The sequence below is a fragment of the Theobroma cacao genome, chromosome 9 (assembly GCF_053813885.1).
Source record: "Theobroma cacao isolate CCN51 chromosome 9, ASM5381388v1, whole genome shotgun sequence".
NCBI classification, from domain to species: Eukaryota; Viridiplantae; Streptophyta; class Magnoliopsida; order Malvales; family Malvaceae; genus Theobroma; species Theobroma cacao.
Genome location: NC_142647.1, coordinates 40,922,426 through 40,945,772, shown reverse-complemented (window position 1 = coordinate 40,945,772; position 23,347 = coordinate 40,922,426). Strand labels below are relative to the sequence as shown.

Below are 23,347 nucleotides of genomic sequence, written 5' to 3'. Positions count from 1 at the left end.
AAAAATATCAGAGTTAAGCAAAATATGATTGCAAATATGCATCGTCAATACGTTCTAGAAATTTTTTCCAATAGTTGTGAGAGCGAACCCTGAACATACCGGCCCTTGTATGTACATCATTTTTTTTTGTATATACAATTAATTTTAATATTCGTACATTTTATACATTACTTTCCTATTACTTATTCTTTATCAATTCAAACACAGTGCCTATAAATATAAGAAATTGATGTAAATTTTTAAAATAATACTGCAACCACGTGGCATGTCACCCCAATGGGGCATGGCGTGTCACCTCACAATACTGTAACAAGTCAGCATGTCACGCCAGAAGTCTGTATGCACTCAGCGTGTCACCACAATTGGCCCGTGCCATGTCACCCCACAAGATTGCAACAAGTCAACGTGTCACGCTAGAAGTCTACATGCACTCAGCGTGTCACCACAATTGGCCCGTGTTGTGGCACCCCACAAGACTGCAACAAGTCAGTGTGTCACGCCAAAAGTCTGCATGCACTCAGCGTGTCACCACAATTGGCCCGTGCAGTGTCACCCCACAAGATTGCAACAAGTCAGCGTGTCACGTTAGAAGTCTGCATGCACTCAGCGTGTCACCACAATTGGCCCGTGCAGTGTCACCTTACAAGACTGCAACAAGTCAGGGTGTCACGTCAGAAGTCTGCATGCACTTAGCATGTCACCACAATTGGCCCGTGTCGTGCCACCCCACAAGACTGCAACAAGTCAGCGTGTCACATCAGAAGTCTGCATGCACTCAGCGTGTCACCACAATTGGCCTGTGCCGCATCACTCCATAAGACTGCAACAAGTCAATGTGTCACGTCAGAACCCTGCATGCACTCAGCATGTAATCACAATTGGCTCGTGCCGTGTCACCCCACAAGACTACAACAAGTCAGCGTGTCACGCTAGAACTCTGCATTCACTCAGCATGTTACCATAATTGGCCCGTGCCGTGTCAACCCACAAGACTATAACAAGTCAGCGTGTCATGCCAGAACTCTGCATTCACTCAACGTGTCACCACAATTGGCCCCTACCGTGACACCCCACAAGACTGTAATAAGTCAGCGTGTCACGTCAGAAGTCTGCATGCACTGAGCGTGTCACCACAAGATGTCATTCACATATACCAATTATAGCCTAATCTCAACCCCTACACCAGATGATCAAAACTGCCAAGTGGCATTTCTTTTATTAGCTTAGCATAATTTAGATGAATTAATTTAATTTTATATCTCTTAGGAGATTTGATTGTAAGAACATAAAAGGTTAAATCAAATGAAATAAAAATGAATTAAATCAAATCATTAATTGTTTAATACAAGTGGTAATAAAATGTGAGAAATTGGATAATAGTATAAGGACTTCGCAAGTCTATTCAGTATTCAAAACTACGGACAAAATGAAATGAATACTCAAATAATATATCTACAAAATTAATAAAAAAAATAAAGAATCATCTACAAGAGAAAACTAACAAACACTAAAAAATATGAATGAATGTAAGATACTGCAAGAGAAAATTGTGAGAAAGGTATTGCACATGGGTTACAGACAAGCTGTCTTTATCCACAACACACCTTACATTTTCAAACATTGTCCTTCGTATTGGACAGTTGTTGCGTGTGTGATCGGTTTGTTTGCAACTTGAACATGCTTTGGGTTTGCACACTTGTGGAGGCATCGATTGACTTGGAGATGGTGTCGGATTTATGGATGGAACTACAAATGGGGATGGGCAATTTTGTCTGTTATGCTTGTACCTCTTGCATTGCGAACATCTAGATGCTCGACTGCCTTCACCGGCCGATGGAATCCTTCTCCTCTTAGGTTTTCCCGCTTAGCCTCGCCAAGGTGTTGGCAAGACGACAATTTGTTTCACATAAGGGGGGATGGCCCACTCACTAGGATGCCCTATCGAGCGAATGGATCCCGAACAACCCTCCACCAAAATAATTGTCTTGTAGTAGTCAGCGTAGAATTCAATGGCTTCACATTTGCATTTACTGAAAAATACAATAAACTCAATCTTCAAGCACAATGTAAATGCTATGTCAATTAGGGTTCAAATAAGAAATAAAGATATTCTAACCTTATTGCTGTAATGGCATGGCTGCATGGCAGTAAATCTGTTTGGAACTCACAACATGAACACGTCTTCCTGGACAACTTTACAAGTCCGTCCATTTTCCTGTCTTTAACTTCAAGCTCCACTCGATTGATAGGCTTAACTACAAAGTGATATGCATCATTGAACCGTTTGCTCAACTACCTAGCAACCTAAGGGCTGAGGGGCGTGGTCACCTTGACAACCTCCTCGTACCAGTCATGGAACCAACGCTGGAACATGTCTTTGATAAACTCGATCAAAACAGTGATTGGCATTTGTCTTGCATGCTTCAAGCATGAGTTAACACGTTCCGCAATGTTGGATGTCATCATTTGGTATCGCCTTACCGGTGAACATGCACGTGCCCATCTCTCAAGCCCTATTCTCATAAGGTCAGCGTGGGCTCCCACGTGAATCTGCTTGAGCTGGTTCATATGTCTGTTGAAATCAGAAACCTTGTAGCAATCTCAAGCAAGGGTAAAAATCATAGAAACGACGTTGCGCTTGAACTTGTTTTTAAAGTTTTTTTTTTCAAGTGGTAATCGCATAACCGTAGTGCGCTTCTGGGTATGCATTTTGGATTGCTTTCTTAATGCCGAGATGCTGATAAAAAATGAACATAGTGTGTTCAGAACAACCAACCACATCACGCAGCTTGCTAAGAAACCACGTCCATGAGTCTTCATCTTTAATATGGCCGATGCCAAACGTAACTGGATATACTCACTCGTTCGCATCTTTGCATACAGCAACAAACAGAACACCCTTGAACCTACCTTTCGGATTTGTCGCATCAATTGCAATCGTAGGACACATTACATCTTTAAACCCCTAAATAAAAGCCCCATATGACCAGAAACAATATTTGAATCTTTCTGCCTTATTAGTAGCCATTGTAGTCACTGTGCGAGGATTTTCTTGTTCCAACATATAAAAATCGAGGGTAGTAGTTGAAATGACTCCTCCGAGGGACCGAAAACAAGCCTCTCTGCATACTCCTTCGCTTGCCAAGCATTCCAATCCCTACTGAACCCTCATCTTACAAATTATGTCCATAGGTCTCAATGCTACTCCATTAGCCCGAAGCTTGTGTGACATAAGTTCACCAATTATCTTCACACTCGTAGTTGGATATCGCCCTTACAAACCATCAATAGTACAGGTGTGTACTTTGTGGAACGTCCGAACTTGCCAATATTCTTCTCTATCAGGTAACTTAGTTGCACGCACATTGAACTTGCATGCCTTGTCCTTGCAACCAACCTCATAACGACCTTTACATGACCTTTTTACTCTTATCGCAAACTTCTCTTTTAGAATTAACATGTTTAAAGCTTGTTTCAACTCAGCCTTCGACAAAAACATTCTTTCTTTGTATTAGTGATCATCGGTACATGTTGACTCCTCAGTGGTATTTGTTTGGAAGGAGAACCTTTCTGCACCTACAATTAGCCACATACGAGATATCCTTGCATTTCCCCTTTCTTGATAACTGTCATCGAGCAATGTATTAAGGGAATGAATCTTGTTCTCACCAGCTATGGGGTTATTGTATATGGGGTCATCACATTGAACATCTCCTACATCAACACCTCTAACAGGTTCCATTTCGCCTTCAACATTATTGCAAATTGGAAAGTCACTATCATAAAGCCAATCATCGTTTAAACTATCATCATGCCATTGTTCAAGCCCATCATCTGAATTGTCATCAAATCTATCTGCATCGGCAGCGAACAAATCCTCATTTCCCTCATCGAATGCAATATTATCCTCCAACGTCGTAGTGTCACCCTCCAACCTCACAGTGTTGTCCTCAAGTGTCGTATTCTCATTTGACAATGGCATTACACACTCTATAGTTTCACCCGATCATTGCATTTGTTAGACAGAAGCAAGTAATTGGTTTGATGCACATCCTGATCGGAATTGTGCAGCCAACTGTTCTATGAATGTTGTCTATCTACCGGGCTGCACAGACTCTTGTGCATACCTAAATTGCCATTGTTGTGGGTTACGGACTGAATGCTGTGGTATATGTCAAGCATTGTAAATCTCATTTTGATTGAGCTGATTACCATGTTGTTCAACTTTTTCACGTGACATAACATTTGTTTGGCGTCCTTTAATGCTGACATACACAGTTGGAACATTCCTTTGTTCTAGTAGAATTAATGCAACATCCTCGTCGTCTTTGATAATTGGTTGTGATAGCTCTCCAGGTGTACTGATCAATGCATGTAACTTAATCTCGTCAATTTCTGAGTTTACCCCAACAACATCTTCAACCAGCTTCATCAAGGTTGCAAACGACAAATCACTCCTAACCCCCCGCATTCGTGACACCCATTGATCATCGTGTCTTATCACAAGTCGCACAATTGGAAACCCAATGAAATTTTGAAAAAAAAAAATTTATCAATCATTTTACACAATATATGCCGTGTTCAAAAATTTGTTAGTCATGTTGTTACACGCCATGCATATAACGTAAAATATTGTAACACACCATGCATATAACGTAAAATGTGGTAACACGCCATGCATATAACGTAAAATGTGGTAACACGCCATGCATATAACGTAAAATGTTGTAACATGCCATGCATATAACATAAAATATTGTAACATGCCATGCATATAACGTAAAATGTGGTAACACGCCATGCATATAAGGTAAAATGTTGTAACATGCCATGCATATAAGGTAAAATGTGGTAACACACCATGCATATAACGTAAAATGTTATAACACGCCATGCATATAACGTAAAATATTGTAACGCGCCAATGCTGACACGCCTAAAATAACCAATGTCGTGACACGCTAAAATAACGCTAACACATGTTATAGATGCATGGCGTGTAAGAACTCTGAGCAATGTTTCTCATCCATGTTCTAATTGACACCAAATATTTCATAAATTTAAGTGTGTTGCAGCAATAAACCCAATAACAGGTACCTTGATATCATCTCTACTATAGGGTCTGTTAATCTATGACAATATGGCCATATGTCGAGAGATAGACCACAGCCTGATGACGATGGTGCTCAACAGAGAGTTGACAGAGCTCATACAGTTCAGAGATCTCAAAGAGCTGATGACGATAGTGCTCAACAGAGAGTTGGCAGAGTTGAGACAGTTTAGAGAGTTGAGAGAGAAAGATGACCGAGCTCAAACAGCTGATCATTTATTTATTTCTATTTTCTCTCTGGTGGGAGGGAGATATCAGGATCCTAATTTGAAATGATGTTTTTAAGGGCATTTTGGTCTACTTATGCTTCTTTTTGGTTAGAAACAAATAACTTTATATGGATGGTTATTTCTTATATCACCTTATCATGAGGTCCTTTTCTCACAATTTCCTCTTTATATTATTATATTGGTTATTCTCTAAACGTACAGTCTATTGATGATTAATGAAATTCATTTTTCTTAAAAAAAAAAAAAAAGAGAATCAGCATAAGACATAACCCATTTGCATACATTTGATAAGCTGCAAATATATGCAAAAGGTGTTAATACTAGTAAGGTGCTGCTGCAACTTTTTCAACATTCCCTACAAGTTTACAAACAGTCTTGAGTAAGCAAGGAACGAATGGTTGGTGAGGGAAAACAATGGGCCAACAATGGTCACCGAGCAGGGTGATTGCCTCGCAGCAAGCAGGTCCAAGATCACCGAAGGTCTTGTCAGAAACAGCCTTGTCGATTGCCTCGATACAACCTTCTACGCTTGTGAAAGACGAAAGGCATTCCAACAGATCCTGGGTTCCCTCCTGAGCTGATCCAAACGGAACAATTGAAGCTGCAATGCATGTCAACCAACCAAAACATGAGGATTTTTGATGTTCTGGTCTCCATGGGAATACCTAGTATGTCAAAGTGCTTGGAAATTGCCATAGTCTTGGTGAGATTTTATAGTGTGTTGAAGAAATTTTTGCAATCAACATATTTTCAGAAACAAATTGATGATTCATTGGTAAATATCTTTCAATTTTAATTTGATTTATTGCGGAGTAACTAAATTAAATCCATGTAAGAATATTTTTCCTTTCTCTTACAGATTGATATCTGATCTTTCTAAGCTTCTTTCTTTTCCTTTTCTCTTAGTATGGTAAGCAAATATTGCTAGTGTTCAAAGAATGGAAAACAAAAGAATATTGTTTTTTTATTAGTAAAAGTACGTTTCGTCAAAATTTGATAACTTGTTATGTTCAGGGATTCAATTTGGGGATTTGGTCTACAGAATTAACGTAACAACAATAAAATGTTGCCATTTTGGGGTAGCTTCTTCCTGATTTCAGTTGTTAATACGTTATGTTTTGACCAAATAATTATTATTAATTAGAATACAAATATCTTATGTAATAAAATTTCAACATTATGTCGTTGCTCCAGTCTTTAGGCTTAATTTTTATTTTTTTATAATTAGAAGAGGAGAATTCGAACACTACTCTTAAGGCAGTGGGATTATATGCCAGTCAATGAACTAAACACTAGGATGCTAAGCCCAACTTAATAAGTGGACATTTAGCCAACTTATAGAAAAACTTTTGTACAACCAAAGTAAGAATAAGGTGTGAGACTTTTTCACTTATCTAAGTTTTAGACAATATTCGTAAAGCAAAACTTCTCTGAGAAGTATTAATGTGCAGTAATTTTATAGGATTAATAGGATTTTTAGAAATTATTTGGTTAAATATTCAAATAACATTTTGAATTAAATTTATATTTTTTATTACGTTTAATTAGGTTTTTAAAATTTTATTTTAAATCAAATAAGTATATTTTATTAACTGTTGATTAATTTTTGTTAATAAATTGTACATTTGAGACTTTTATGTCATGTCATTATGTAGCGTGACAAGTTGACATTTCATTTTCTTAAAATCGTTGTCACATGACAAATGAGGTGATGTTAATAAATAAGAATGATTTTTTTTCCTTTTTTCTCAACCATACGTCATAAAATGTTTGGGTTAGGGATTGAACAAAAAAAAAAAAAAACTAAAGAAAACAACCTAATTACTTTATTGGTTCTTCCCTAATCCATAGAACAATAGGAGCGGATGGCTGCAGAAGCAACAAGGGCTTTCTGCAAGTGCCTCTTTTTCTTCTCAGCTTGTTTAATACAAGCCAACTCATCCTTAACCTCCTTTTTTTGCTTTTCTCACCATTGATTGAACTTTATTGTATGCCCATGAAAATAAAATAACTTTAAACTCATACTTGTGTTTGCCAAGATTTTTTTTTTCTTTAAAAGGGTTCCTCTAAATTGTATACATTTCCCTATAAAGCTATCTTTTTTCCTCTTTAACTTTTTCCTTTCAACTAAACTTTCGATGCCACCTATTTCTAAATAATTCTCTTATTGAGAACTAATATAATCCTATAACACTAAGACTACGCCCACTCAGGTCTGTAAGAATATCTCATCTCATGGACAATGAATCCCAAACAGAAACAACAAGAGAACACAACAGAGCAGAATACTAAGTATTCACGGGCCCATCCCTTGGTAGCATGCTTCCTAATTTCCCGCAAGCCTTGCATTTACCCATCTTGTGCACACTGCGAGAACCAACCCACCTTATAAATCAAAATGTCTTCTCCCTATCTGCAATTTTTTGTTGCTTTTCTCAAACTCGTTTCTATAAGATTAATATTTCAATGACTAGAACAAAGCTCAAACTAACTTGTCAATTTGAGATCCAATTCGAGGTTTATTAAAACTAAATGCAAATATGGTTTAATTAAGTACGCTTCAGCATTAATTAAAAGTCTCCTCACAAAAATAATCAGATAAGATTAGAATAAAGATGTCTTTTAATCGAATCAATGAAGTAAAATTAATTGCAGTAAATCCAAATATCGATTCCAGAATTTCAGACTTGTCACCCAGTCCTTACCTGACACATTACAAATGCATTGAACATCAAAGTATTCTTCAATTCAAAAGCATGTTCCCTGTTACCATCATCCTTCAAATGAAGAATGATCAAGCTTGCAAAGTTGAGTGCAAGGAGGACAGTAACTTGATACAAAGCCTGAAATGACATGTGAAAAGATGATAAGACAACAGGGAACCATGAAACTATATTCCCAGATTGTGGTCTGAGTTAACAACTCTTGATCAAATAAACTTGTGAGAGAACAGACCGCTATGAAAAGTGCAAAGTTAATAGGAAAAAATAATTAGTCGTATTGTGAGGACCCAAGAGAAAAAAAATACCTGTATGAGTAAGTTTCTCCACATGCTGTTTATAATTAGAGGTTATCTGAGAAAATAAAACATTAAGATGAACACCACAAGACTATTATATATCAATTAAATAATGGTACATTCATCCCATCAAATCACATAAATATTTATGTTCGTGAAAGCATTCAAATCATTCAAGGAGCCTCTCCATTTCAAATTTCTAAAAATTGATTGTGCAAGAAGTATATCTATGTGTCTTCAAGTCTGTCATAAAAGTTCTTCCTTGGGAAATTGAAACAAATACTAACTAAAAGATTTCCAAGAGAAGCTTTGCCTATGATTGCATATCTACTTTTGCAAATTCCAACGATGCATGTTAACAATGTCATTAAGGCATGAGCCACCTCTTTTTACTTACATTTGCTAAAGCATGAACATTGGGGACAAAGACATAGCAAACATCATAATTCTTTTAAACTTCAACTAGGACAAAGAAAATTGGTAAAAAGAAATTAATAAAAAAACAACAACAACTTGTCAGTAAAAGACAAATCGTAACATAATAAAGACTTATAACAAAGAAGGTCAAAGGTAGCAGACCCTGACTTTTCATTAAACTTTGATATGTCAGCCACGAACGACACACAGTGATTCAAAGTTTTCACTATTTCATACTTTATGGTAATAGCACAGAAAGCAAAGCTGAATCTACAGCAATAAGTTAAATTATTCCAGAAGTGCTTTATTCATATCTACTAAGCCTTTTTGCTACCTATGATTTCTTTTTGCTACCTATGATTAAATTGGAATATTTTTAGAAAACTGTTAGTTATTAACATATATAATTTGCTTATCTGGTATGTAAAACCTTCAATTTTTGGTGTACACAAAGTAAACTGAGAATGATTTATGAAATATCTTGTGTATTGAGGACTTTGATGATAGATTAAATATGATTGAGTATATGGAAGCATGCTTGATGACACTTAGGCAAATTTTTATGAATATATTTGGTAAATCTTAAAGTTTGATACTTTGATCAAGATTTGATCATATAATTGAGTATATGTATGAAGGATTTTGAGTAATATGAATGATTTGAAGTGTTTTGATTGAAGGAAAGTGAATTGGAGGTTTAAGGGACGAATTTGGAGGCTCGGAGAAGTGAAAATATGAAATCTGGGCATGATTTCACTTTGAGAAGTGAAAATAGATGTTCTACATCTATCGATAGATGCAAGATAGAAGGCTTGGGAAAACAAGTTGGATGAACATCTATTGATAAATTCTCTTAACTATTGATAGATAACCACCTGAGAACTTTGTAAAGCAAAGAGACCTAGAAACTATCGATAGATCCGCGAAATCTATCAATAGATAGCCATACAAAATTAATGAAAACCAAGTGAGAAGCATCTATCGATAGATTCGCGTAATCTATCAATAGATGGCTAAATGGGGAAAATAGAAAGGGGGTTGGGCACAATCTATTGATAGATGAAAGTCAATGTCTAAAATTTTTAGAGGGATCTAACAATAGATGCCTCCCATCTATCTATAGATCACCCCAAAAAGGCAAAAATAAAAAGGGCGAAAGGCGTCATTTGCCTTAGAACAAAAGAAGAAAACCCTCTCTCTTTCTAAACCTTAAAATCCTAACCTCCCAAACTGATTTTTGGAGCTATTTGGAGTAAATTGGAGTTTGGAAAACTCCTCTAAAGGTAAGATTATGCCTTTTTACCAATTGATTTTCAATTTGATTGGCTTAACATCAATTTGGTCTAGCTTTGGTAAAATTTTTCTCCCTTGAGTTTGCTGGGGATTTGGAGCTAAGATTTGGGTAACCCAACATCTTAGGTAAGGATTTAGCTCATTGTTAAAGGATTGAGCTTAAATATTGAATTTGGTTATTTTTGAAAAGCTAAATATTTTCAAAAGCTAGGAAATAAATATTTTTGTAATGTTTTGATGTGTTTAAGGAGAAGTTGAAGATAATCAACTCATTTGTGAGCTGAAAGACAATTAGAAGCTGAGAATTTGAGCTTGGTTGTGGGCGCACCTCCGATTGTCACCGTGAGTGGGTTTAATTAAAAGTGCATGTGACGCATGATGCCTGGATAAAGGCGTTGCCATGGTACTAGATTAGAAATTTATGTATGTATATAATTGCTTAGAGAAATGTGCATAGGCTAGAGAACAAAAATAAATGTGATTATATGCTGTGTTGTATGCTTTAGTGCAAGCCATATAGTGGTCTATGATGTTTGAGTTTAGACTAGGAGGTCTAGTGAATGTGATGAACATTTACAAGTAGATTACTCAAAACAAATGATTTTAAGAGAGATTGAATATTTGATGACTTAAAGATTTAAAGGCACTTAGAACTATATTGAGATTATAAATTATTGAAGCTCGTAAAATGTGATTTATGATATGATTGATGGATATATGACATTACAGGGATGGCCTCGTTTGTGGATTCATATTCCATCTAACGATGAGAATTCCAGACGTTGATTCGATTTAAGGTTGAGTGGAGTTCTACACCTTGAGACTATGTGTGCTTGCAAGGATAGTGGTAACCAAGGACAGCGGTATTAGTCTCGCCTATGATTCCCACCTGCAATTCTTTCAAGCCAGCTATTTGAGACTACTTCAAGTGATGCCATCTATTACGAGATTACTCCGGATGATGACTCTGATTCTCCGCTTGTTGCCTTGGCACGTGAATGATTTGATTTTTTGCTAACAACTTAGCCCTGAGCATGATTTGACTTCATTAGTTGGCCACCATGCATGATTTGATGATGTCCAAGGGAGGACCACTTTATAATTGTGATTTGATTTGTGAGTGATATGACATAGCCTCGAATAGGCTTAGATAAAAATTATTTGAAATTGATATAATACCTTAGTAACTAGCATGTGCTTAATGATATTCACTTTGATATGGCTTTGAGGGTAAGCCTAGTGATATACTATTTACGGATACTCCTAAGAATGATTGATATGCCTCTAACATTGGAGATGTTTGTTAGAACATTTGTTTGCACTGATAGTGCAATATTTGTATATGTGTCTAATATATATATATATATATATATTTGATTTATCTGTTAGGATGAGCCCTGCAGCCAATTGAGCTTTGTTACGACTTGATTCCAATCATGCAACAATATCATTCATGTTAAATGATTAGAGGTTTTCCTTCATCAATAAGACATTAATTATAATGGGTTATAAGTCTAATTGGATGAAATCCATGAGATTAATATGCCTTGCAAGGGAATTGTAATAGGTTGCAGTTATGAGATCCCTATGCTTCAAAGCATAATCTCTAAATGTTCCTGATCGATGTATCATTGAGACTGGACATCAGCGATACCTATAGACTGGTACATTCTATGTTTCTTACTTGGGAAATAAGCAATCGATCTCATAGGTTGAAGTATAAAGATACCTGAAGCTAGAATGTAGGTGCTTGCTTAGGAGAGCAAGTTCATTGAACATGACCTGTCATGAGAAGTGTATTTGGTATTTCACTCAAGTGTCTATACAATACTTCTCATGTGTCAGTTGTGTAAATACTCCCTAGACTTGAGACACCAGTTTGTCTTATGTGTGGAGTGTTATACTTTGATTTCATCTTTACGGGTGCCTAACCAAGAATGCCAAAGTAGGATACTTTTGGGAATAACATGAAGCATGTGAAGACAAATGAGTAGTCAAGAAAATAATCATCACCCCAAGTGATTTAGGGGACATGTCCTAACAATTCTTGGTTGATATTAGCTTATTGAAGTCCTTGGACAAGGCAACTTGGAGATTATGAAAAGAGTTTCATAAGTCTCCATAAATTTAATGATCAAACTACAGGAACGAATATGGGGGTGAATAAGAGTAGACACTGCGCCATGCTCTTATCATCTTTGGGATATATGATGAGGGAATGAATTACACTGATATACTATACACTGAAAGGTTGCCGAAGAATCTTTTAACTCTCCTAACAATTTAGTGGCCATGATGCATTGCTAGATGCCAATCTTGGTCTATGGAATTGAATTAATTGATTAATATTACAATTTAATTCCATTGCCAACTTGTTAAGAACCTAATGGGTCACACACAAAAGTTGTACTATGAATTAAATTAGGAGTGTGATGATTTAAGTTAGACTTAAATCATACTCTAGGTTTTAACTTCTAAGGACTTAATTAAAATAGTTTAATTAAGATTAAGGTTAATATTATAAATAGTTATAATATTAGAACCTTAATTGCAAACATGACAAAAGGAAATTAATTTGATTTTAATTTCCAATGACTAAATTAAAAGAGTTTAATTAAGTGTTGGGTCAATATTATAATAGGTTATAATATTGTGCTCTTAGTTGCAATTATAAGAGTTGTTTAACCTAGGTATAAATATCACCTTTAACTACTCACATATGACTATGAAAACCTAGTTGTCAAAAACAACCAAAAGTTCTTTAGCCGCCTCTTGTGGTTGAGAAAAAAATCTTGTGATGAATTTCTCTTGAGTGATCTGGCTTATAGTTTGTGTGAAGAAAACGACAATTGTTGGCCACTCTGCTAGCACAGAGAGTAGTTAAGAGCTCCTACCTTACTGAAGGTTCAAGTGCAATAGTGTGGATACAGTTTGAGGCCAAATGCTTGGGTGGCTTGGGTTCTTCCTCCCTTTGTGGTGTACACGGGTTTGGGTAGAAACAAGAGTAGTGTTGTATCTTTTCTCAATCAAGAGGATTTGCCATCGTGATTACGACATCACTTGGCTAGGTGATATTTTGATTACTTCTCTTAAATTTTGTTTGTATTAAAATGACCAAGGTGATCCATAAGTGGTGGCATGGCATGGTATGTTTAATTATTTTATTTTTCACTACGTATGATAATTGTTATCTTTAAGTTTCATGCCATTCCAACATTATCTGCACCTCTCATTGAGTATTAAATGACTTACTCATTTGTTGTACCATATGTAGATAAATAGGCCACAAAACTATGTAGTAAGGGTCGTCTATTGACAAACCAATTTTGGCGTCCAGTAAGTCCTCATCCTAACATGTCCACTCTGCTGAGTCTATCATGAGCTTCCGCTTTTGGAGTTCAGCTTAGTTATTTTGTATGTTGACACGATGTGCCATTTGAACTCGTGTTAAGGGTTATAAAGTATGAACCCATTTTGCTAGCCAAATGTATGGCCTTATGGATATTGTATTGAATATTGTGTATAAGCAATGTGCCAAGAGCAACTTTGTGTACTTGAATTTAAATATTATGTGAATATGTGGATTTAGAAATCCTTGGCTATGTGCGTATGATTGGAATTCTAAGGCTTGCTCCGGTCTCACGGGCTTCACCTGTCGGACTCGTGTATCGGTCACGGACCCTGTGGTTAGGTCTTGACATGGTAAGCTAGAGAAAGGCTCTATTGTAGCTGGTACCTTTATTTCATTGCCTTCATTGTCTTCATCTTTCAACATCTTTATCAAATTTGAATATTTTGTAGGATCGAGTTTGTCTTTAATGTTAGATTTTCTAGCAACCAAAGTTATCTCACTCCTATAATCTAAGAGACAAAACAAAAACCACTAACTGCCATCAAGTAGAACATAAAAGAAAGAGAAAAATTAATGAAAATGAAAAATAGACACAAAAACAACATAATTTAAATTAAAATCAATCCACAAAAAAAAAAAAAAAAAATATATATATATATATATATATATATATATATATAGATATAGGGAGAGAGAGGAATGAGAAAGAGAAAAAATCAAACCCCACTGAAGAAAATTTAAATACACAATAAACCACAATGGAAGCAACGCAATCTTTAGAAAGAATTAAAAAAAAAAATCCTAAGTCTAAGATCAAACCTTCATATTAAAATCATAAAAAAAACCCTTGATTTAATATTCAAAACCCTTTTTTTTAGAAACCCCAAAAAAGAATAATCATTGCAAAGAAATAGGGAAATTGACAAGATTAAGGAATTTTTTTGGTTTTAGGAAGGGTTTTTAGGCATTTCAAGTTTCAGGTTTCTCAAATAAAGAAGGAAGGGGATTTAAGCTCAGTGGAAATCAACTAATGGAAATGTGGAGGAAAGGAAAAAGGAAACATTGACAAGAGGAGGGAAGGACAATGTTTTTTCTTTATGTAATCATCAATTTTTTGAAGAAGACACCTTTGGTGTTTAAGGAACCCCACATCTTACTCTATAAAAGGGAAAATTGATGAAGGAATTGGGATTAGGGTTTTGATTTTGGGAGAAGGCAAACAACCAAAGGAATTGGGGCCAAATTTTGAAGGAATGGAAAATTTTTATGGGTTTGAATATTGAAAGATTTTGTCTCAATATATATATATATATATATATATATATATATTGCATTTTAAAGGATTTCAAATTTAGAGAGAAAGAGAGAGAACGTGGGAAAATAGACTTAAGAGTACTATTTTTTTAATTAAAATAAAGCAACATAAAAGGTATTGAATTGTTTATAGGTTGCAAAATAAAAAATTCAACTAAATCTTTAAGCCCAAATACTGTGACAAATTCTTTAGATGCAAAAATGAAAACGCAACTAAAATTGTGTCATTAAAAGTCATTTATGTTGTAGTGTTGTAAATCAAAACTAATAATGTCATTAGTACAAATAATCAAAGTGAAACAAAAAAAAAAACTTCATTATTTAATTAAATATTCCAATTAACAAATATTAGCATAATAACATAGAATTAAAATAAAAATATTCAATTATTTAATAGATATTGCAATCATAAATGTTAAAAATAGATGAGAAAAAGGAAAAGTAAAGTAAGATAAATAGCATATTTGTATGTTTACCTATCTGATAAGCGAAGAATTGATTCCAATAAAGACTGAAAAAAAATTGTAAGCGATCAATTTAGTTATAAATATTGTTTCTATAAAGGTCATTTCCTTTTATGTATCAAACGCAACCTTAAGTCACTACCTTTCATGGATTAAGCATAACCTTTACAAATCACTACCTTTTTAGGATCAAGCACAACTTCTTTATCTTTTCTATGGAGGTATAACGGTTCTACCTTTTGCTATGAAGGTATAACATTACAACTGTGGATTTTTACAAAAGCTTAAGTCCTCAAAAGGCTGATGAGCTCAGTTAGGTACCAAGGGATGAGAATAGTTCAAAGAATGTAAGCTCAAAGATGAAGTCTCTGTTGAAAGTATGCAGTAGACAGAGAGAAAATATGAACTTTAAAGATCTTGACTTTCTTCTTTTCTTGGAATGATTTTTTAAGTGTTCTCTCTTGCAAATGATGTTCTATAGGAAGGTATTTATAGGTCTTTAAGATTTCTGCCCTTTGGAATGAGATTTGGCTTCCTTTTTGAACGTTAGGACCATTTGAATTGTGCCTGTCGAACTTCAAGAATTAATTAGTGGGCATGTGAGACATCTATTCTTTCATGACCCGAGCCTCTCTGTTTCTTGAGAATCGACCTTTTTACTCTTGTAATATCGATTTTTCTTGCCTAAAGTTGTGTTTGAAGCTTCCTATTTACTGAAAATTGATCATTGCATTCTTGAGTAGTTGATTATTCTTATCTCTTTTCAAGTCTGGAGCATTTTATTTTATGAGAATCAATGACTGCATATTTGAGCTTGAATTGCTTGATTGAGGATAAGTTCTAACTTAGCCTTGAAAAGTTAGGTGTTGGGTTTTAGTTGATCTCGATAAAAACTATTGTGAAAGGTTTTGGTTAGGCCTGGTAAAAGCCATTGTAAAAGCTTGGTGAAAGCTTGTGAATTTCACCGTTCATAGTGGATTAGTTTGGAAAATCCATTGTTGAATAATCAAGGTAATGTATGTAGGTCTTGGACTGAACAACTCTAAATTCTCGAGCATTGTCTACGCTGTTTTTATTTTCATTGCTTTGAAAATTAGTTTTTCATCTTGCCAAGAGCCAAAAAGTGCTATTCACCCCCCCTCTAGCACATTTATTCTAGACCAACAGTAAGACGTGCTGATCTAGAGAGTAAAAATGGTGACCACATGGAGTTCACCAAAAGACCATCAGAGGATTGATGCGCTGGAGGCTGTGGTGGCTGCAGTAAAAGCTCAAATGGTTTCACACGAGCGAATTGATGAAATTGAGATAGTCTAGTGAGAACTGTCTAAGATGATTAATACCTTGAGTGATGAGACTAGGGATATGTTGAGCACTCTCTAAGGCGAGATTGGAGAATTGAAAGCTCAAGTAAATCTTTTAGTTATTGCTACAGGTAATGCTAGTGCAAATTCAGGAGATTGAGGTAAAAAGGCCAAAGTACCAAAACCCAAGCTATACGAAGGGGTCAAAGATGCTAAGGAGTTGGAGAACTTCATTCTGATATGGAGCAGTATTTTTTAGCGAAACGCACTGAGTTAGAACAGGATAAAGTGGCGATGGCTTCAATGTATCTTTCTAGGTGATAACTCTCAAATATAGAGTTATTTGGGCTTAATTTTGATAATAATTTAGCTTAATTCTTGTAGTAATACATAAAAAATAGTAAATTTTATTTAATTATTTTAAATTAGTTATTTAAGGTGACTTAATCTAATCTTAGTTAATTTTATACTTAATTTGGTGTTAATGTGGTTAAGATAGGTTGTTATTGATTTATTTATGCTTTTGTAGGTTTTGAAAGAAGAATTTTAATGAAAGAAGAAGAGCAATTTTGATGTGCAGACCTCTAATGCACATGTTTTGGTATTTTGGCCATAACTCTTTCTACAGAGTTTCAAATGAAGTGATTCTTAAACCATTGGAAAGATAAGAAAAAAATATACAACTTTCATGTTTACCACTTCATCTTTTTCAGCATGGAATGTAATCAAAACTCTTATCGAAGTTGACATACTACAGTGGTCTTGGAGCAATTACGATTTCTATTAATTAATTGGACAAGGCTGCGACTCACATAGTCTGATGAGGAAATCCCAACTGAAATTGACTTTTTTCTTCACCCAACTTGGCTTAACTTCAAAGCTTGTAAAAACAACATTTTTGAGGACTTAAAGAGAGAAGAAAAAAACACCAGATTAATAGTTGAGGGTCAAGCCACAAGTCATTGAAGCTAAGAAGAATTTGAAGGATTCAAGGAGATTTGGAGATAAAGAATACAACTCTTGAGTTTTTCTATCTTTTTTTTTATTCTCTTATTTTCTTGGTTTTGTTCTTAATGTTTAAACTTTATTCAATGATGATGTGTGACTTTATGGGGAACTAAGTTTTTAATCTAAGATTATGATTGAACTCATTATGTAGTCTAAATTATTTATCTCTCTATTGATTATGTTTGATAGATTTAAGTTGTTGATTTTATTATGTTCTTAATGCTTCAATTGCTTGATCACCAATTAGATTGAATTGGAAACCTAGATTAAACCTTGACGAAGGAGATTTAGGTAGACCTAGAATAGAATAGCGAATGATCGAATACACTTAGTTGATTATGTGGTTTGATTTGCATATATGGTAGACATACACCTATAAGCCATACATAGCCAAAATTAGAGCACAAATTTAATGAATCTTTCTTCAATTTAATTTGCATAGACATATAATAAATTAATTGGGGGAGGTATTTTTATGAGAAACTCGACAAAGACTTGTAAATAATTTAGGACTCTAGGTTAGCAACTTAATCCATTAAACTGAGTTAAGAGAGAGAGACAATAATCAGATAAAGTATTGAGGGATATCGTAATCTTAGGTCTGGTAGTTAATTGAGTTTTATAAGACAAATTTACTATTTAATTTTAGTTTTAGTTTATTAGTTTTAATTTTTCCTTTTTAATAGTTTTAAATTTAATTGTTCGGATAAAATTAAAGTGTTACAATTTTAATAATTAGCAATTAGGAAATAATTCAATTCTCTGTGAGAATGATACTCTATTTCATCATTCTATTACTTGTTAATGATACATGCATTTGGGTGAGAAATCAACAACACCGGGAACACAAAGTTATGGTGGCATTCCAAATTCATCGATAGTGAGTGCCCCATCAACACTTGGGTGGACCTCAAGTAAGAACTAAAGAACCAGTTTTTCTCTGAGAATGCTGAGTATATGGCACGAAAGAAGTTACGGGAGTTGTCACAAATGGGATCAATGCGGGAGTTCGTGAAGAACTTCTTTACTTTACTGCTAGATATTAAGGATATGACTGAAAAAGATAGACTATTCTATTTGTTCGAGGGTTTGAAACCATGGGCAAGGATGGAGTTATAGCGATAGAAGGTACAGGATGTGACTTTGGTGATGGCAGTTGCCGAGTGTCTTACTGATTATAGTGAAAACTCCAACAAAGGAAAAGACCCTCTATCCAAGACTAGTAGCTCTTGCTTAAATAGTAGGGCTAAATTTCAAAGAGTGAGCAGACCTTTGAGTGAGGGAGGTGATAGAAGACCACTTACTAGAGACTCACCCAATCGAGAATAAACAAGCCATGAAACTTCAAGACACGACCTCCGGTATCTTGTTTTTTATGCAAAGAACTACATCGAGTAGTTGATTATCCTCACCGACCAACTCTCAGTGCGATATGCACTACCAATGTTGAGACACCCCACCACACACCACAGTCGAAGAGGCTGAGGAAGATCTAGCCCGAATGGGTTCTATTCATTTTCTCAGCGCCTTATAAACGCAATTAGAAAAGATAGAGAATGAGCCCCAACGAGATCTAATGTACGTAGAACTGTTGTTGAATGAGAAAAGTACCTAAGCCATGCTCGACACGAAGGCCTTAGACACCTTCACCACCCTAGGAGAGGTAATGAGATGCTGTCTTAAAGTTGAGAAAGACTTTGGGCAGATGATAGTAGTTAACTCACCAGCTTTAGCTATCATGGGAAATGTTAAAGACGTAAAGGTTAAGATTGGCTCTTCGGAAGGAAATATGAACTTGACTGTAGCCACTATAGATGACTTTGATTTTGTCTTGGGCTTGGATTTTATGACGAAAGCACAAGCCATTCCTTTCCCTACTACAAGTTGTTTAATATTTTTTGGAGAACGACCATGTGTGGTACCGGCTACAATTCTACCTAAGAGTGGGAAGAAGATTATATCAGCTATACAGTTTAAGAAGGGGATACCCATCTACAAAGGCGAAGATAACATAAATTCAATACCCGAAGAAGTGAAATTGGTTTTGGAAGAATGTCAATCTATGATGCCAAAATGACTACCCAGGGTCCTACCCTTTCGACGAGCTATTGATTATGAGATAGAATTATTCCCAAGAGTCAAGCCGCCTGCAAAATAGCCATAGAGGATGGCTCCCCTAAAGATAGCAAAGTTAAGGAAACAATTAGACGAGTTGATTCAAATCAAATTTATTCTACCATCAAAAGAGTCATTTGGGTCCATAATACTCTTTTAGAAGAAGCAACATGAGAGTTTACGATTGTGCGTGGACTATTGGGCTTTGAACAAATTCAATTAAGAATAAATATCCTATCCCTCTTATTGTAGATCTCTTTGACCAATTGAGTGGTGTAAAGTACTTTCCCAAATTAGATTTAAGATCGGGCTACCATCAAGTAAGAGTGGTTGAGAGAGATGAACCAAAAACCATTTGCATAATGCGGTATGGCGCATTTGAATTTCTTGTTATGCCTTTTGGACTAACCAATACTCTTGCTACCTTTTGCACATTGATGAATCAGGTGTTACATGATTATTTGAACAAATTCCTGGTAATCTACTTAGACGATATCGTAGTATACAGTTTGACCTTATAGGAGCATCAACGACATTTGCGGTAGGTCTTTCAAAGGTTACTTGACAACCAATTGTATGTAAAAAGGAAGAAATGTGCATTCGCGTAAACTCAAATTTAGTTTCTTGGCCACATGATTGAATAGGGACACATTCGAATGGACATGTAGAAGGTGAAGGCTATTAAAGAATGGGCCACCCTTAAGAATTCAACTAAGCTTCGTCCGTTTTTAGGGCTAGCCAATTACTACTAGAGATTTATGGAAAGATATTCAAGAAGGGCAGTAGTATTGATAGATTTGCTTAAAATGGGACAGAAGAGAGTTGGACGCCATAATACCAAGAAGCCTTCGAAGGTTTGAAAGACGCAATGATAAGGGATCCTGTTCAAGCACTTTTTGCTATTACAAAGTCCTTCGAGGTATAGATGGATGCATCAGACTTTGCCTTTTGAGGAGTGTTGTTACAAGAAGGGCACCCGGTTGCTTTCGAAAGTTGAAAGTTGAATGAAGCTGAAAAGAGCTAGACAACACAGGAGAAAGAACTACTAATAATGATTCGCTATTTACAAGCCTAGAGACACTACTTGCTAAGATTACAATTTGTGGTCAAGACCGACAACACAATCGTAAGTCACTTCCTCACATAACCAAAACTTACCATCAAGTAGGCGAGATGGTAAGAGTTACTAGCCAAGTTTGATTTCGCTTTTAAGCACATAGCTGGAAAAGAGAATCGTGTTGTAGACGCCCTTAATAGGAAAGTCGAATTCATAACTCTATGGGTGATTGCACCAATGATAGCTAGCAAAGTGACCACAGATATTCGTAAACTTATTGAGAAAAATTTGCATCGAAATCCCCAAGCAATGGCCATTAGAAAGGTGGAAAGTGAAAATTCAAAATACTTTTGGATGGAAAATGGACTCCTACAAACAAAGAGACCACACATATTTGTTCCAAGAGCGGGAAAGTTTAAGCAAAAATTAATGCAGGAATGTCACGACACTCTTTAGGTAGGACATTCAGATTGTTAACGGATAGTTACACTATTGAAACAGGGTTACTATTGACCTCATATGTGGCAGGATGTGATGGATTATATGAAGACGTGCCTCATTTGCTAGCAGGAAAAATAGATAGACAGAGATCGGTAGGAATGCTTGAACCTTTACTAGTGCCAACCAAACCGTGGGAAAGTATTTCTTTGGACTTTATTGTAGGACTTCCTAAAGTAGGAGATATGACAATGATCTTGGTAGTGGTGGACCGTTTCTCCAAGTACACGACGTTTATTCCGATGCAGAAGTTTGGCTTTGCAAAAAAAAATGGCTCGCATAGTTTTTAAACATGTGGTAAAATATTAAGGTATTTCTACTAGCATTATTAGCGACAAAGATCCAAGGTTTACAAGCTTTTTTTGAAAAGAGTTTTCAAGCTATTGGGGTCAAAACTCGACATAACTTTTAGTTATCACTCGTAAACAGATGGTCAGGCAAAACGCTTCAATGGGCTATTAGAAGAATACTTGAGACACTTTGTACAGGTGAACTAGAAGAATTGGCCCAACCTATTAGATGTGGCTCTGCTATGTTTCAACTCACAAAAAGCTCAACCACCAATAAAACCCCTTTCGAGGTAGTCACTAGACAACAACTTAGATTTCCCTATACCTCAGTGGAATCGTACAACAAGAAAAGTCCATGGGCATTCAACTTGGGTAAGGAGTGGAGACAAAACATTGAAATAGAGAAAGCCTATTTAGAGAAAGCCTCCAACCGCATGAAGAAGTGGGCAAATAGAGGTTGAAGGGAGCAACACTTTTAAGTGGGAAACTTAGTGTTGGTGAAGTTGGTACTCGAACAACTTCGATTCCTAAAGAAGAGAGATCGAAGACCAGTACAGAAGTATGAAGGTCTAGTACCAATTGTAACCAAGGTAGGGAAGACTTCTTACAAGATTAATCCACCTAAGTGGATGAAGGCACACCTTGTGTTTCACGCCAACAATTTGAGGTCGTTCCATTCAAATCCAACAAATGCAAGTAAAAGTCAAGCCACAAGAACCGCCATTAGCACCAAGTCACCATCATAAAGCTAAGTGGAGGAAATTTTAGTAGGGAGGACGACGACAATCAATCGAAGACTGACATAGGAGTACCTGGTGAAATGAAAAGGTTTGGGACCAGATAAGATCACTTGGGAGAAGGAAGCTGATCTTCACACTTTTCACTATAAGATTAAAGAATTTCAAGCCAACCAATCAACAAGGACATCAACAAATTGAGTGGGGGAGGATGTCATGAGTCAACTTTGTATCAGACTATGATAGGGTAGAGTTGTTTAAGGGATTGAGTCTTTTGTACTTGTAAGGGAAATGTCCTTCTTTCAAACATTGTAATGGCTTGTGGTGACATCTCTAAAAATACTTGTTAAGTCTTTAAGGGGAAAAACCCTTTAGGAAAAGAATGCCCTCATCTCAAGTGTTGTAATGGCTATTGATAGAATACATGTAAAATCTCATAAACTCTTTATAGGGGGTGAGCAGTCGACAGATTGTTGGGCTACTTCACTGATAAAGGTATGTTTGTAGCGAATCATCTATGGCTACCCCTACGGCCCAACAATGGCGTGTCTTGGTCCTTTTGTACTTATTTTTATATTAATAAAGCATTTTTCCTTTTTGTGGCTTAATTGTTGCATATATGGCATTCGATATGCCCTATGATTTTGATGTGCATAGTCTTAGTCTGATTTGTTACTATTATTGATGTTTAATTAGATATAACCGAGTATTGGCTAGTTGGCGTGGAAGCATCCACTCAAGCGTTGCACGGAGTATCGCATACTTAGGTGAAAGAGCATAGTTCGTGACATGCGGTCGAAGATGTATTACATTGTCAAGAATTTGATAAGGATTTACAATTTGCATTTGATGATTATTTTAAAACCAAGAATATTTGGCTTAAAAGTGAACACGATTTGTCATCTTATTGGTTTCCCAAATTTTTTCAGGTAAAAGCCTATGGTTTCTTCAGAGAAATTTGGCTTCTATGGAATTAAGCTATTATGGAAATAGAGGTGCTTGCTTTATCTTCTCAACTAATTCATACTATGATTAATTTTCAAAATAAGCAATGGTTGTTAACGGCTTCTTATGGAGGCCTAGAGATGGAGGAAAGGAAAAGATTTTGGCAATCTCTCAATTGGGCTAGTACTTAACAC

At 35.8% G+C, this 23,347-nt stretch overlaps 1 pseudogene; it reads left to right on the top strand.

Annotated features, from left to right (window-relative positions):
* The first annotated feature begins 16,393 nt into the window (after positions 1–16,393).
* On the top strand, positions 16,394–19,588 carry LOC148760970 (uncharacterized; annotated as a pseudogene).
* The last annotated feature ends 3,759 nt before the right edge of the window (positions 19,589–23,347 follow it).